At 40.2% G+C, this 15,568-nt stretch overlaps 1 long non-coding RNA gene across 2 annotated transcripts in view; it reads left to right on the forward strand.

Moving 5' to 3' along the window:
* LOC118532788 (uncharacterized) overlaps positions 1–15,568 on the forward strand; it is a 957,805-nt gene that overhangs the window by 251,408 nt on the left and 690,829 nt on the right. For both annotated transcript variants that reach the window (XR_013446216.1, XR_013446217.1), the window contains exon 2: positions 8,432–8,567. This is a non-coding gene — a long non-coding RNA (uncharacterized LOC118532788). The remainder of the gene's footprint in view (positions 1–8,431; positions 8,568–15,568) is intronic.

Consider the following 15,568-nt stretch of genomic DNA (forward strand, 5'->3'; position numbering starts at 1 on the left):
TGCATTTGACTATTTTAGATTATACATATCCATGAGATCATACAGTATTTCCCTTCTGTGTCTGGCTTATTTCACTTAACGTCCTCTAGACCCATCCATGTTGTTGCAAATGGCATGATTTCTGTCATTTTTTAAGGCTGAATATTCCACTGTATCTATATGCCATATTTTCTTTATCTGTTCATCCATTGATGGACAGCTAGGTTGACTGCATATCTAGGCTGTATGAATAATGCTTCGGTGAACATGTGAGTTCAGGTCTCTCTTTGAGATGGTGATTCCAAGTCCTTTGGATAAGTTCCCACAAGATGGATTGATGGTTAGTATGGTTAATGCAGGTCAGTGTGGCTTCCTGGCACCTCTATTCTCTGGATAATCTCAACTCCATCCTTTACTTTCTCAGTTTATTCAAAATTCTTTAGCAATTTTCTATGTTAAATATGTTGTGTGTAAAATATCCATAGTTGCTGGAGTTTTTTATTTCTTTTTTTTTTTGGTAAGCCAGCTATTGTTTGGTACAATTATATTAAACACAAAAGAGATATATGCAGTAATGTTTTGAAATAATTACATTTATAATATTAATTTTTTGGATTTAAAAATTAAAAATAACTTTTTATTTAAAAATAATTATTAAGCTATAAAGATCATAGATAAATGGAGTTATACTCTGAAAATAATAAAAATCTGTCTTACATAAACTTGTGAGCAGTCCCATAAGATTATAATTTTACTTTGGAAGTTCTATCAAGGGATAAAAACGAACACTTCTCAGTTTTGTTTTATTGTCTGAGATAATCTCCAGCAAAGCAGTAATTTTTAAAATATGAATGGAAAAGACTAAAACCAAAAGGAAAAAAAAATGGAAGTAGAGAAAATGCAAGAAACAAAAATTAAACTTAAAAATATCAGTTTCTCGGGGCGCCTGGGTGGCTCAGTCGTTAAGTGACTGCCTTCGGCTCAGGTCCTGATCCCAGGGTCCTGGGATTGAGTCCCACATCGGGCTCCCTGCTCGGTGGGAAGCCTGCTTCTCCCTCTCCCACTCCCCCTCCTTGTGTTCCCTCTCTCGCTGTGTCCCTCTCTGTCAAATAAATAAAAAATCTTTAAAAAAAATCAGTTTCTCTTTTTGTTGTTTCTGAAACGGATGGCTGATTGATGAGTAAGACGAGGGCTGTGTGTGCGCACGTGTGCGTGTGTGTACATGTGCATGCCTGTGTCTTTTGTCTCTGCATAAAACTGATTTGGCAATAATGTTTCAGTCTCTGGAAAGTCTAGCAACAGATCTACCTAAAATATTACAGGATTTTGAAAAAGTTAGTAACAGATGACTTACAATGTACTGCCTTAGATAACTTCATGATTAAAAAGCCCTGACTTGGAATATTTGGGATATTTTTGTGTGGTTTTGGTAGCTACATGGGGAGTTTAGGGGAATGGCAAAAATCTGTCCTTCAATCAGAAATGAAAATCCATTTTTTAAAAATCCCCTCCGAAAGTGAACCAAATGGATTTTCTGTTACAATATGTGATCCCAGAGAGAAGAATGCATCAACCAAACTCTTCCTGCAGAGGTTGACATTGTAGCATCCCGAGTCCCTCTTTAAATATGGAAAATCATCTCAACCTCCGTCGGTTTTCTAGGGCCTTAGCCACAGGCAGCTGAAGTGAGTGCACCATGCTATTTTCTTACGCCTGCATCCGACAAATGTTCCCTTGACCTAAGTGATCATGTAGCACCTACTCTGAATGGGTACAAATAGCCTAGTCTAAGGTCATTATTTTCTGTGATTTGTGTGTGAGGCATTTATGATGGGCACCAAAATTTTTCCATGTGGATTATATTATTTTAATAGAATGGCAATCATCTTTCCCAATTTTGAGAATACCATAATTATCCTACATTTACTGGTGGTCCGTTCTTAACATGAAACTTTGAACAGCTAAATGTCAAGGTAATTTACTTTTAAATGATTATATTTGGCAGACTCTTGTCATTTAGCAGGGATAAACATGCCAGATAGACCAACGTGTTTGTTTTTATACAGCGATTTTTTTTCCTCAGAGCATTATGTCATTATAGTCTTAAGCCTTAATTATTTTTTATTTTGTATGAAACAGACTTTAAAAAACTTGTAGATAGGTAAGTTGCCTCTATGAGCTAATAATATTAATTTTCTCTCTCATTCTCTTTGAAGCATATGAACTTGATATTTATAGAGCTTGGCCTCCAAATTCATATTCTATTCGTCCATTTTCAGTGATTTAGAGGTTTTTAATTACTGTCTGAATTGTCCTACTATTTGGTAGCTAGTAGTTTTAAAATCTGAACATACGAGTGGCTACCATAAAGAGAGGAACAAGGAAGAATCCTATGGTTCTCAAGTCAAGTAAAATTAATACATAGCTTTAATTCCAGTCTGTTCCAAACACATAAATATGACTGCATGCCAATTATTAAATTAGAGTGGATTACTTCCATTGAGAAATATAACAGAAGATTGAATGTTTCCACTGTACAATATCCCTGTATATATTTGGTATCAAAAACAGCAAGTATAATGTATACATTTAAATATATGTAAGAAAGCTCTAAATAGTAGTGAAGGGTATTACATTTTCCCAACAATATCATAAATATAAGGGAAAAGTGAAAGTACTTTATGTCAGCATACACACTTATATTACATATGTACATACATATATATATGTATTATATAGGGAGATAATAATATGGGTGCAAGAATAGCCACAAGACAGAAAGGTATGCTCTTTCTTATACTTAATTGTGGCGACTGCAGCCACAGTTTGGTTTCTCTCAGGCTCATCTGTGCTACTGAAAGAGCCCTTCAGGAGGCTGTGCTCCCTTCTTTCAGACATTCTACCTGCATGGTGTGCAGACCAGGCCCCTCATTTGGTCTCTGTCTTGAGTTTGCATTTACCATAATCGTCATGTTGATCTGGTAAGAAATAATTTCATATTACAACCTTGGAAGGTTTGGAATATATGGGTTCTCTACTTTCTTTCCAAATTTGCCAGCAAGGTGACTTGTTCTTTCGTGAGATGGTCTCATCCTTCTGGTAAGTTAGCAGAAGTAGCTGATAACACCTAGCTCTCACATAAAACATACGTCCTTGAAATTTGTTCAGTGCCCCATATTCATTAGTGACATTTCTCTTCTTCCAATCAGCAACATGGTTAGCTTTGCCAATTTTTTTCCCCACCACCTGACACAGATGGTCGTTTTCCAGTTCTTTAGAATGGTCCCTTAACTCACTCAGTCCCAAAGCATATTTCGGGTTTTGGTCACGGCAATACCCTACTTCTGGTAGCAATTTCTCCATCAGTCACATTGGTGTATAACAAATACTCATAAAGCCTCAGTGACATAAAGCAGTAAGCAAGTGTTTAGTTCAACTGGGTGACTCCACTTGAGACAGTGGCTCTGGGGGGAGGGGAGGCTGGAGTGGCTGTGATTGCAACCTTAGGTGTGACTCATGCTCTGGCCCCAACCTGCACTCCTTAGGTCTTGTCCATCAGCCTGGACTAAAGGGGCGGCAGTACCCTGGCTTTATTCTTCTCAGGATGATGGCAGAATTGCAAGAGGGCCTCCCAGACACAGTTTAAATCTCTGCTCATGTCAGATCAGTAGTATCTCATTAGCCACGGCCACATGACCAAACCCAAAGTCACAGGCTGGGGAGTAAATCCTTCTTGCCTTGAGGCAAAGATGGGAATGCAGAATTAGGTTAGAGGGGGTGAAATTAGAACCAATAATTCAACCTCACAATTACTTGTTCTTTCAGAACGTTTGTCCTTGATCTCTAACAGCGTCTACATTGCGTTATCATTACTGACCTCCTTGTATTGCTACCACTAAATGCTGAGCCACTAGAATCTTAAAGAAAGTGATAATGGTTTTCTCCACATTTCCCACACCTGCTATGGGTTGATGTCACCTGGTTGGCATTCTATAAAGGTGCCTCAGTCTGTTCATTGATAGCAGAAAGAATTGTTTTCCCTGATGCCTTTCATCTACTACTAGAAGCCTTGACATGAATGAGAAAAAAGGGGGAAGGGATTAGTTGGGTCATGGTTGTATTGTTGACAGTGTTCTCCCTTGCTTCTCTGGGTGACCCATAAAGGAGATCCCAGAATCACTGGTGGGCACCTGTGCCTCTCTCTGCTCTTTTGTGTTTCTCTTACGTAAGTCGTCTATGTCAGAATGCTTCAATAACTTAGGGACTCCCTCCTGTATTCTCTTTCTTCCTTCCTTCTACTCTACTTCCTTCTCACGTGCAAACAGAGAACTACGGTATCTCTGTCTCTTGTTCTACTCCTATTGTGACTGGTAACTGTTCTGGACATTTTAATGTCATTTGAGGAATGCAGTGGGCACTGTAAATGATTGGACATTTATTGCTCTCAAGTACATGGTAAGAGAATTAGGACACTTGGAAACCAGACTAGCATTCTCTTTTTGTGTATGTTAAACTTTTTTTCTTCGTTACTTCTTGCATTTATAGAAAGATGTTTATTTCATTTAGGTGATGTTTAGCCTTACTATAAATGAAAGATGTGGGAAATACAGAAACTTAAGAAAATTTAGCAAGAAGAAGTGTAACGTATTAAGAATGGAAAACCCATTAAGCGTAATGGAAATCTGTACCCATAATTTTTACTTAAATTTCACATTTTGACTCTCAGCTTCATGGATGTGCCGCAGATATAAGCATAAGATTATTGGATTAAGAGCAAAATAAAATCAACCTGGAGAACCATAATACCTATATGTTAGGAATATACTCTCCAAACTAAGGTCGCTAGGAGCTATATCTTGCTAGGGGATTCCGCCGAGCAGATAACTCGATTATTCAGTTTCAGAAGATTAAATCCACTGGTTCTGCTATGAGTATCATGGAAAGGCTTCAGAGATTTCTTATTTTCCTTCTTGGGCAGGTCATAGCATCTTTATTCCTTTGTGATCTTTTTTTAATCTTCCATTCTTTTTCATCTTGAGTTCCACTTAAGCTTCATAAGGCTGAATCTTATCTGATTCCAAGTTTATTTACAAAGTACCATTCATCAAAAACAATGATCACAGACCTTTCCCATGCAAGCCACTATATGGCTAAATCAGGAAGGAAAACAGTAAAATCATTGTTTGTTTTAGAGTTATTTGGGAGGATACTTCCCTTGTCTCTGCTGAGCACATCTGCTGATGCCGGGGGTTGGCAGAGGCTGTGGTGTGTGGGGTTTATCAGCACCAGCACCATTCTAAGCCAATAGTCTGTGTCTGTGATCATTTGCAGGAAGTTTTGGAGTATCATAGAAGATTGCCTGGAGGTATTCTCTTTGGATTATAGTACCAGCATGAAAAAAAAAATATCTTGGTCTGTTTGTTGATTGGTGGGGCTTTTTTCCCCCCATAATAAGCTGGGACTATGACAAATTCTTACTAAAAAGAATTGTGGTGAATCAACCATGAAGATCTTTGCATTCTTTGCAGTGAAACTCCGAGTTTGTGGTCAGATTTGGAATAAATACAGGCTATGCCAAGCTATGCCGTGCCCCAAGGCCATCAGGTGGAGGAGGATGGGCTGGAGCTTACTCACAATGAGGAAACTCACAGAGACCTGGATGGAACCTTTTACCAAATGGCTTCAGTGTTCTTAAAGGTTCTGAGATTGTGTGTGGGGGGTCAGAGAGGAAAATTGATAAATCACACAAAGAGACTTTGTGATAATCTGCTTCCTCTGTGGGTTTCTGAATGTCCTGTGCCCTCAGAGTCCGGGTGATCATATATACTAAAAGTTACACATAATAGGACATGTATAAAGGTGCTCGCTGTGGAAGTAGTACAGCTGGCAATTTGCCAGTTTTCTTAGCTTGGGCTGCCTCTGCTAATAATATGGTTTTATAGGCTTTAGACTACTTCTCTGAATATACTGCGTCTACTCAATCTACCCTTCCTGGCTCTTGGGAACATTCCCCAGGATTAACCTCTTGTCCTTCTAACCTATCTGCTAGATCCCTCCTGGCTAGCTAGACTTTTAGCCTTTGCTTTTTTTGGGGGGGGGGGATGCCTGTTACTACATGTTATGGACTAAATGTTTGGGTCTCCCCCAAATTCCTGTGTTGATGTCCTAAGTCCCAATATGATGGTGTTTGGAGATGGGGGCCTTTGGGATGTTGTTGGCCTTGATGAAGTCATGAGATTGGAGTTCCCATTAGGGAATTAGTACCCTTATACAAAGAGACATCAGAGAGCTTGTGCTCTCTCTCTCCTCCTCTTTCTGCTGTGTGAGGACATAGCAAGAAGGTGGCCATGAAGCCAGAAAGAGGGCCCTCACCAGAACCTAGTAATTCTAGAACCCAGATCTCAGACTTGTAGGTTGTAGAACTGTGAGAAATACATTTCTGTTGTTTAAATCACCCAGTTTATGGTATTTTGTGATGGCAGCCCAAGCTAAGACAGTGTGTAACTCAATAATGATGATGATGATGAAGATGATGAGAATAGTAGTAGTAGAGTGATACCCCTGTTCTACTGAGTGTTTATTATGTCTCAGACTCTATTGTAAGTGCTAACCATATTTTAGCCATGCATTCTTTCTCTCCCTCCTAAATCTGTGTGGTTATTATTTCCACTTTCCCAAGGACGAAAGTACAAATTAGGCTAGGTTGTATGACTCATAGGAGGTGAAGTTAGGATAGGACCCTGCATGTCCCGATTCCCAAGTGAGGGACTTTACCCACGACATTGAAATCTTACTTCATTCCCTTTGTAAAATTTCACTTTATTCATTCACTTATTGAATAGTTATCGAGTACTTACTATGTGCCTGTGACACATGAACATAAATGACCTCTACTTTCAAAAACCTTGTATTCCAGTTTGAGAAAGTAACTTGCTATTGTGGGAATTTTAATAGCTGGCTAAGGCAATAGAATGTTAGTACCCAATTCTGTTTTGAGAACTGGGGGGGCAATTTTTTGGGGACACTTGTGCTTTGGCTGAGACCATTAACTTATCTAAACCTCATTTCCTCATTGGTACAATGGACATTTTGCATATTTTGGCATTCAGTGAAACAGCATAGGTGAAAATGCTTTGCAAACTGAAAAGCCATACATATGCCAGATGGTGTATGATGATAATATGAGTGTTTATGCCTCCACCTAAAACACTGGATGCTTTCCTTTCCAACAGCAGAGTGGATTTTTACATGCATTCCAAAAATATTTTTGATCCCTACATATTGCTAATCTATACATATCTTGTAATGTAATCTTTATACATGCAAGGCTTCTGTTATTATTCCATTTTAAGATTTGAATACTGAGGACCCAAGAAGTTAATGAATTCATAGGAGATCATGCTACCAGCAAATGAAAGAGGCAGTCAGTGAATTCAGATTTTGATCCCGAAGGCTGTGCTTTTTCCACCACATAAGTCTTCTTGTGGGATTATTAATCATGAAATTTTCATTCTTCAGGCATCTCACATTTTCCTAAAATCCAGGTAATAATTCTGTGAGTGGAATACATGTAATACGTTAAGGAATAGTGAAAAAGGAGTGATTGCTGCTTTTGGTGCAGACTTTAGAGGAGAGGTCAGAGTTGACCTAGCATTTTGTTTGGTCGGGGTTCTGGGTTCAAGAAATAGAAGCAAGCCTGAACTGGAATTGGGGCCAAGGGCATGGCAAAAGGCAGATGCCAAGAGCATTTTCTGGAGTAATCTGCTGTGAAGCATCTTACCCTGGAAGCACCTGCTCAGAGAGTTCCCCTCAGTGGGGCTGGTGGTGAAGCTCTGATGAGGAATGGCCCTTGGCCTTGGCCATTCCCACTTTCTTTGCATTTCCCCTAAACCTAAGCATCCAGAAACAAGGTCTGTTGGGTGCCCTATCCTACTGTATGGGGACTCGGAGTCCTTCTTTCCTGCAATATCTTTCCACATATACAGGAAAGAGAATTCTGTCTCCAGCACAAAGATCAGTACTGATTCATCGAAGTGGATCATGAGAATCCCATCATTATTGCCAGTCATATATTTGGGGGTGCCCTTGTTACTTAGAGGGGTGATACTGGAAAAATTGTCCTTGTTCTTAAAAGATAGTTGGTGACATACTATTCTTGTGTAGATATTTTTGTATCTGGATGTGATATCTAGGGCTGTGGTAGTTATTTTGTAAATACTGGTGAGCCAGCCAGAGGAGAAAGCCCCTATTGGGAAAATGGCCAAGCAAAATGATAAAGAATGGAGAGATTTGATATGGTATCACTGAGTCTCTGGGTTAACCAACCTTGGAACTACCTGCCCTGTGGACCTGCTGCCATGTAGGATGATGAAATGTTCCTAAGATTGTGAGTTTGGGCTTTCAGATACCTGCAGGAGAAAGTATTCTTACTAATTTACCCCTTACCTTTCAGAAAAGGGGATGCTCCAGGAAGATGCACAATATTAATGTCATGAATTGGTCTTTCTCCCCCCATCACCTGTCTTTGAACCTCTGAGATCACTGATACCTGCATTTGAGAAACTCAAACCATCACCTTCTTCCTGGTGGTAAGTCATCTGATTTTAATGTGTGAACTTACTCATGATAAAATATATAAAACATACACTTACAAAATATGCATTTGCTGGACAGTCCTCGTGAACTCTCTTCCTATTCTGTGCATATATATGGGTGTAATTTGGTAGGGGTTGTCTGTCTAGTGCAAGGTTTAATTTTGATTTGGGGGATTATATTCAATTTAACACTAGTTGATAAAGGTGTTTTGTGTGAATAAACATGTCTTAGGAAAACTAGTTATTTCCCCCAAAGTCTAAAAGTATGTAAAATACATTCTGAATACAATACAAACAAGTTGTTTTACTTGTAACATCTTAAATCCCTGTTTCAGTGTACTGTTCAATTCAGTATCTACTCTAATTATCAAACAAGGCCTTTGATATGTAACATGAGGGAGGACCCCTGGGGGGCTCCTCAGAGGCAGCACAGTGGAAGCCAGAGATTTTCTCTTCCTTTTTTATTTTCCTGTGTCAATAGCTGTTAAGGTGGAGGAAAGAGAAATCCTCTGCATTCCCCACCCCCCAATGCTCCTTTAAAAAATAAATGAGATAACTATACCAGTAAGGAGTCATTTGTGAAACTCTTTGCCTTTATAAGCAATTTTATAATAATGTCACCACATGTTTTGCTTCCTTAGTTATTTGAATATAAATAAATAAATAGTCTGTGAAAAAAAATAAATGAGATATTTATTTGCACTAAACAAAGGAATATTTTTCCTTTTGTGAATTATGAAGTTTAGTGGAATGAAAATTATTATAGTCATTTTCTATACATCAGAGCATACTAATTCTGACATCTTTTTTCTTGGCTTCCTTAAATGTTTTCTATTAGGATTTGGGTTATTCATTCAGTGCTAGCACTTACTTTGGAAAGATGTAATGAAACAACTTGAATTGAATCCTAAGTCCATCCATTAAGACCAAACGCTAAAAAAAATAGATTTTTTTCTATTTTCTGGAAATTCTTTAGGGATGCATTTGCCCTAATAGTATTTTTGTTTGAATGGAGTGATTTTTTTTTCTCATTTTTATGTTTCAAATCCTATTCATTTCTGGAGGAAAAAGCACATGGCTTAGTATTTAAAAGGAAATCTGTATTTTCTTCAATGACATTCTCTTTTTTTCTTTTCTTTTCTTTTCTTTTCTTTTTTTTTTTTTTGGTAACTCTCCTTCTGTTAAGTAATATTCTTAAATATGACATTCATATTTGGGACATGACATTCATCCATGAGACTTGATCTCAGGTTAGAGATGTCAGGTGTCTGGAGTGCAAGCCGTGTCCTCACAGCTGTATTCTCCAACCACATCTCATCTTCATGGTCCCTGCCCTCCTTTTTTACCTTCTAAAATACTGTGCCTTTCTTAGTGGCATTGGTTAGTGTAAAGAGTTCTGATATTTGAGTCTGAATTTTAGTTTTATCACATCCTTGTTTTGACTCTAGCATTATTTTTCTGAGCTGCCATTTCTGCCTTTAAAGAATCAAGTTGCCGGCAGCTTCATAGGGTGGTTTAGAGTGTTAAATGCACACATCCCATGGACAGGAACAAAAAGGATCATCTAGTCCAAGGGGACCAGACCATAAAATCAGTATTTGCTGAATCTTATTCCTCAAATATGAAATCAAAAAATCTCCAAACTGAAAGAGCTAAGGAATACTCCAGTCTGTTTTCCTATTTCACACATAAGGAGACTCCAACTCTGAGAAGGGGAGTGATATGCAAAGATCAGAGAGCACCCTCACAACAGAACCACAGTGAGGACCCAGGCCTGCTGACATCCAGGAGCACACGTTCATGCCCCCCTCAGTGAACCTACAGAACCAGGCCTTATTCCAACTACCTGTGTTTGCATTTACCCCGGATATCCATCAAAATGCCAATTGCAAATGCCCTTTCAAAGCATTAAGCAACTTAATTATTTTCCAAAATTTAATTTGATGGTCTGATGCCAACTCACTGCTGGATCTAGATTTCCTGTTTCAGAAAGTATAATTATTTGCATACTTGGGGTTGGTTGCTGATAGCAGCATTATTGTTTGTAGGAGCAAGGGAGAATTTTGGATGGACATGCACGCTGAGTACATAAAGCAGACCTTCTGCATTCTGTTATCTTATTCTAAGATGTCCTCTGCCTTGAAGAGTACTGGCTTAAATGATACACTTGCTTTTTCCTTATTTCAAACTGGCTGAACATTATAAAAAGAATTTCCAGAACTTTTAAAATACTCATTGTGAGGGCCATTCGGAATGACTACTAATCTAGAAGTCTTACATCCACTCTTTACTAATGTTACAATTGTAAGTCAATTATTCTAAACTATTGTCTCTCTATTGATACAAGGAAATAGAGTATAAACAATGCCATTGGCATTTTGGGTCTTTGATAAAATCACCTAAGTATTTGAAAATAAGATTGGACCTTCATAAAGATATGGTTACCTGAGAGAAACAGGGTGGCCCTTGTATCTGCGTGGACCTTTCGTACCCATGACCTTTTCTGAACGAACATGTTTAAGATGGAGTGGGGGAGGGCCTGCCACAGAATCATAGGGGAGAAAAAACTTGCTGATGTAAGACATGAAATTCCTCCAGAACACTGTTAGGGACAATGGAAGCAAGTCCTGTTCCTTCAGGTACTCTGCTCACCCCTGTGAGACCATTTCTGCTGTCAGATGCATCCGCGAGGCTTTCTTACGTTGTTGTATGCTGAGTTTCATAATTTTCTCTTGCCTGTTCTAATTCTGTGCTTATCAAATACAATTCTAGCTATGATTTAGCTTCCCAACAGATCTGTGGATCAGGCCATTATTGCCACTCTGACACTATGTAACGCGTCACCGGAACCCGTGGCTTAGAGCAGCATTTATTTGTTGTTACTATTGTGTCTGAGTGTTGGCTGCAGATGGGTCTCGTCCGCTTGAAGGTCTGGTCGGATCTATTTCTTGCTGTAGGTTTGGCTCTTGTCTGCCCCACCGAACGGACGGTGGCCGAAGTCACATACCTGAGCTGAACAACAATGGGGCAGGGGAGTGGACACCCCTCTGATGAAGGTTGGGGGAGCAGGTGGTGAATATTTTGAACAATAATCCCCACAGTGTGCCTGTAGGAACAATATTCTGGTTACTCAGGCATGAGTATTCCAATTCCCTAATACTTCTATGCATTAGACAGGACAGCTTGGTTACTATGAAATTTGTATTAAAAACTCTCCTTTGGAAGCACTTAAGAAAGTTTTTGATTCTTCCTTTGAGGACAGCTCCCAGAACTGAATTTGCAGCATGGGCACATTTCCTATGTGCATCTGTGTCCTGCCTGACTTGCTTCTCTTGAGGTAGGGTACAATCTCAGAATACATGCTCGAATAAATGAATACGGTATGAATGAATGAATGCTAATGAAGAAGCACTCAGAACAGCGTGATGATTTTTAAGATTGAAATAGAATAGTAAAATGTCCAAAAAGATGAAGACCTCCTATTTGGTGGTGTTTATGGAATTTCACAGCTCATATATTTGCAAGGAGCAGAAAACTACTGTGTTACCATTTTCTCCTGTGCTCCTCCTGCCACAAACCTAGGAAGGGGCAGCTCTGTTCTGAGTGAAATGGACTTGGCTGGATGGTGGCATTTGGGTTTGCATTTCCTGCCCAGCCTGAAGCAGGGGAGCATTAACTGATGTTCAGGAAAACTAAGCTTTGGTCACCAGGGAGCTGGTATTTCGGCATGAGACCTGAGGACACAATTCAACGTCTTGGGGCCTCACTAAGCTCCACGGTAAAATGAGACAGCATGAGCATGGTATCAGAGGATGTCTAGTGGCCCCCTCACCTGTGCTGAAGTGCTGTGATTTTGTTGATCTTAGATTACCTACTCCAGCATCCCATGTTGCAGTTTCTGGGGGGAGAGAAAGCAAGGTAAATGTTGGCCCATGGGAATGAGAAGCAGCAATTCGGAAGTCTCTTGGGGACAATATGCCTGGGACCTCAGTAGTGTGGCAGGCAGTCCAGTCCTGTCCCCGCCTCTCTCTGAATGGTCTTCCCTCAGGCCTCCTGCACCATGGGGAGTAAAGCCAGAGAGCAGTAAGCACCCACACCCAGAGATTGCCCCCTCGGGGGATACATCAGAGTTCTCTTTTTACCTCCTCAATTAGTTCACTTTATACCTAGTTATCAATTATTTTTTATATGAACTTACCTCTATTCAAATAGTGTTTTCTGGTGTGTTTTCTGTCTTCTGCATGGACCTGAACTAATGTAAAACCTATGGCCAGCACAGGGTACTTGTTAAAGACTGAATGTGTCCCCAGGACATTTGGAGGTTGACATCCTAACACCCAAGGTGATGCTGTTAGGAGGCGGGAGCTTTGGGAGTTGATCATGTCCTGAGGTGGAGCCCTGATGAGTGGGACTGGCTTCCTTACAAAAGAGACCCCAGAGGGCTTCCTTCCCTTCCACCAGGTGAGGACCTCGAGGGCCAGGGAGTGAGCTCCCAGCAGACACCAAATCTGCAGGTGGTGTGATCTCAGGCTTCCCAGCCTCCAGAACTGTGAGAAGTAGGTTTCCGCTGTGGGTAAGCCCTCCAGTGTATGTTACTCTGTTCGGCAGCCCGAACTGACACGGTACTGAAGGAGACAATGAGACAGAAAAATACACACCAGTGTTCCATGGCTTTCCGGCAGGGAGTAAAGATCGTCCAGGAAGTGCAGTTTTCATGGAACTAGGCTGGGAGCCACATTACAAAGAGCCGAAGAGCAAAACCATCCCCAGTGTGTTCAGACATGTGTGTGCAATGAACGATCTCTTGGAGTCACTCAGACGCTTGAGCTTGGGTAGAGTGAAGAGGAAAATAGAATACCTTTTGAGATCGAAAGTATGAACCCTGTTGGTTGCTTTCTTTGTTCTCTAATTCCTCCTCCCCCGCCTAGCACCCCTCCTACCAGGGCCCAGGGCCATGTTGTGTGGCAACTGGCTCTTCTCTAGATGGCTGCTTGGCGGATGGTTGTGGGTAGATGGAGTGGAGGTGTGGGATTTAAGGAGGTGAAAGGCATCCTGGAGCAAACGTGTTACAATTGGTTATCGGTGGATGCTTTCCCTCCTTCCTTTCTTTTTGATGCATCCCCATGCTTCACAGTCAATACCCGGGAACAGGACTTGACAACTAAGAAAAATGTTTATTTGGGTGCCACTCTGATTTTTCTTACTGAGTTTTCCTCCTTTCCCTTTTTGCATTTGGCATACATTGCTATGTCCTCTTTCTGCAGAGACTTGCTGGAATCTCTACTTACTTATATGTTTAAAAAAAAAAAGGACTGTAGCTCTAACTGGACCCATCTGGAGAACTCACTCATTCTCTGGAAATACTGCATGACTGGGTTTCTGCTAACAGCAGAATTTAATTTGCTCCTACACCTTCATGTTTTGTTCAGTGCCCTTTTGGAGTCTGGCAAAATTACTTTTAATTATCTCTGCTGCTTCCTTTAATAAGTAGCTTTGAGCAGCTTCCTAGGGCCGCCTCTTGTCTTTCTGTGTGAGATTGCTCTTTCTTCTCCAAAACACATTAAAAAGAGACACTGAAGGCAACTTGGCACTATTAAATTTTAGTCACACTGTCTGCTCAGGAACAGGGGCTTGCTAGGGTAAAGGTAGCACCTGCTGGAAAAAGCACATGGCCTATTTTGGGAATCTGGGCATTCAGTGGCTGTAATAATCACAATGGTAAATCCACCCCCCCCCCCAATTACACTGTGTTTATAGTGCAGAAAGAAATGCCAACCTCTCGGGTGCTGGGAGATCAACGGCATTATTTCCTCACTATTTTGGAACCCATTTAAATTTGTCTGTTGTGAGATAGAGTGACACAAGAGGAAGAAACAAAGCAAATTATAAAAAAAAAAAAAGAAAAGAAGAAAAGAAATAGGCTCAGGTTTGTGGGCCAGGAAAGCATCTATCGGCTACCTAAAATTAACAACTCCTATAACATGATAAAATCCCACCTTCCAAAGGTAATCCAGTACTCTAGTTGCAATTTTACTTTGTATTTCATTTGCCAGAATACAACTGCTGTGTGTAAGGAAAAAGAACCAACTTTATTCAATTCAATAAGAAGCTAATAGGTCCCTACGCTTGCTGGGTAAACAATTTATTGAGAAATTCAACTCATTGGGTTCATTCTACAACTTACCCTCCCCCAACCCCCCCCCCCCCCCCGCCCGCCCCATATCTAAACATGTCATTGGATAGTTGACCATATGCTTCTTTCTCCTTTGGTGTAAGAGAATGAGTAACTCTCTTGTTCTAGAGCAACCTCTTCATTTTGCATACTGGCCAGTAATGCCATGGTCTTCTGACTCACTGGGCTCTGGATCCAGCAGTCCATCTTCTGTCCTATGCTGTCAATCCTTCCTTTCCTCCAGAATCCCCCTCTCCTTCTCTCTTTCACTCTCTTGCTCCTTCTCTCCCTCCAAATACACTGCTCTCCCTTATCCTAAAATAAGATAGCAAACTAACAAAATGCAAAAAAAAGAAAGGCACATAATTATTCTCAGCTACCCATTCAAATAGTTGTTCTGCATTGTTCTCTTTCATGGGATGCTATAAGTTTATACTGAGGGTCGATAGGGGAACCAGAGCTAGGGAAAGGATTTTTTTTTCTAAGCATGTTGTTGAGAATATTTATCACAACACGCAGTAATTTGGAAAAGAAGACTCATAGGAAATAATTACTATATTTAAATTGATGAGTTACGTTGCTTCTAAGTAACTGATCTCTCTTTCTTATGAATGATCTTGTGAACATGGTTCTCTTCGTTTGGTCACAGCTTTAGAGCAGAGAACTCTGTGTGGGGCTCACTCATAGCAAGTGGGAATACATTAAATGGTGTCCAGTGTTTTGCTGGGCCCGTTCTTGGCTTCGTTTTATGATCTTCCCTTTTCTCTGATTTATTTTGAAGAGCAGGATGAACATCAATACATACGTGCAATGTCTCTTTACC

Source organism: Halichoerus grypus, chromosome 3, assembly GCF_964656455.1.
Source record: "Halichoerus grypus chromosome 3, mHalGry1.hap1.1, whole genome shotgun sequence".
Classification (NCBI taxonomy): Eukaryota; Metazoa; Chordata; class Mammalia; order Carnivora; family Phocidae; genus Halichoerus; species Halichoerus grypus.